We start from the raw sequence: 1784 nt of genomic DNA, 5'->3' as shown, positions 1-1784 counted from the left end.
TTTTTTATAAACATATATTTTTATCCCCAGGGGTACAGGTCTGTGAATCACCGGGTTTACACACTTCACAGCACTCACCAAAGCACATACCCTCCCCAATGTCCATAATCCCACCCCCTTCTCCCAACCCCCCTCCCCCCAGCAACCCTCAGTTTGTTTTGTGAGATTAAGAGTCACTTATGGTTTGTTTCCCTCCCAATCCTATTGGGATTTTATCAAGAGTTTCATTTCTTTACACATAGCTGTCCAATTGTCCCCACACCATTTATTGAAGAGACTGTCTTCTTTCCACTGTATATTTTTTCCTGTTTTGTGAAAGATAATTTGACCATAGAGTTAAGGGTCCATATCTGGGCTCTCCACTCTGTTCCACTGGTCTATGTTTCTGTTTCTGTGCCAGTATCTTGCTGTTTTGGTGACCACGGCCTTCTAGTAAAGCTTAAAATCAGGCAACGTGGTGCCCGCAGTTTTGTTTTTCTTTATCAACATTTCCTTAGCAATTTGGGGACTCTTCTGGTTCCATATAAATTTTAGGATTATTCATTCCATCTCTTTGAAAATGCCAGTGGAATTTTGATCTGAATGGCATTGAAAGTAGAGATTGCTCTAGGCAGTATAGATATTTTAACAATGTTTATTCTTCTGATCCAAGAGCATGGAATGGTCTTCTATCTTTTTGTGTCTTCTTCAATTTCTTTCATGAGTTTCTCATGAAAGTTTCATGAGTAGTTCCTCAAGTACAGATCCTTTATGTCTTTGGTTAGGTTTATTCCCAGGTATCTTATGGTTCTTGGTGTTATAGTAAATTGAATTAATTCTCTAATTTCCCTTTCTGTATTGTTGTTGTTGTTGTTGTTAAGGAAGCATTTTATTGTTCCTTCAGGTTTAGGAATTTTCACTGACAGAGAATCAGCACTTTCAGAAAACCTCCAGCATGGCCCTGCTTAGCTTCTGAATCTTGGTTTTCACAGACTTAGCATATTTCTCTCTGATACAGACAATCATTCCATGCATGACTGATGGATCAGTCTTAATTTCCAATTTGAAGACCTAGCCTTTATTTAGGAAGCTATTCAGGGCCATTTTTAATTCATTAAGAGTGTCTTCATCTAAAGGAGATGCAGTGGTCACTGTGCACAGTATTTCTCCATGGTGGATTCTTATCATGGTCAAAAGGGCATAAATGACTCCAGCGGTATTGTCCAAGTGACCATACTCTATGAACACATTGATTGGGTTGGATGTGAGAGGAGAGAACATCTCTTTTGTGCTTATGTCATTTAGGCTTTTCACTTTCACAGAACACTATTTATAGAATTCATAATGGAAGCAGCAGCCATCTGGGGTTCTTTCAAGATTTGTTCTACTCTCAACAATCTTTCTCTACTTGTTCCAGTTTATTCTGTTTAGATGCAGTGGAATAAAGAGCAGTGGGATAGCAATGTTCGATGCCATATACCTGAACAGGTGGCTGCATGAGCTTGAAAAATGGCCTGACTACAGTTGTACTAAAACATTGCACTTTCTGGGACCAGCCAGATACACCTGGGACAGCCATCTTCTCCAGGAGCCTGTAAGTCAAACCCAAGTTAGAGGGAGAGATGAATGGGTACACACATACATCCTCCCTTTCTGTATTTTCATTGTTAGTGTATAAGAAATCAACTGATTTCTGTACTTTGATTGTGTATCCTGCCACATTACTGAATTGCTGTATGAGTTCTAGTAGTTTGGGGGTGGAGTCTTTTGGGTTTTCCATATAAAGTATGAGGTTATCTCCAAAG

General features: G+C 39.3%; 1 pseudogene across 1 annotated transcript; it reads right to left on the bottom strand.

The window, feature by feature from the left end:
• Window positions 1–918: 918 nt before the first annotated feature.
• Window positions 919–1579, bottom strand: LOC309861060 (ATP synthase subunit O, mitochondrial pseudogene; annotated as a pseudogene). Its single transcript has one exon. The product of its transcript is annotated as an ATP synthase subunit O, mitochondrial pseudogene (transcript).
• Between the last annotated feature and the right edge of the window lie 205 nt (window positions 1580–1784).

Source organism: Mustela nivalis (genome assembly GCF_964662115.1).
Source record: "Mustela nivalis genome assembly, chromosome: 3".
Taxonomy (NCBI): domain Eukaryota; kingdom Metazoa; phylum Chordata; class Mammalia; order Carnivora; family Mustelidae; genus Mustela; species Mustela nivalis.
This window is presented reverse-complemented; position numbering and strand designations above follow the sequence as displayed.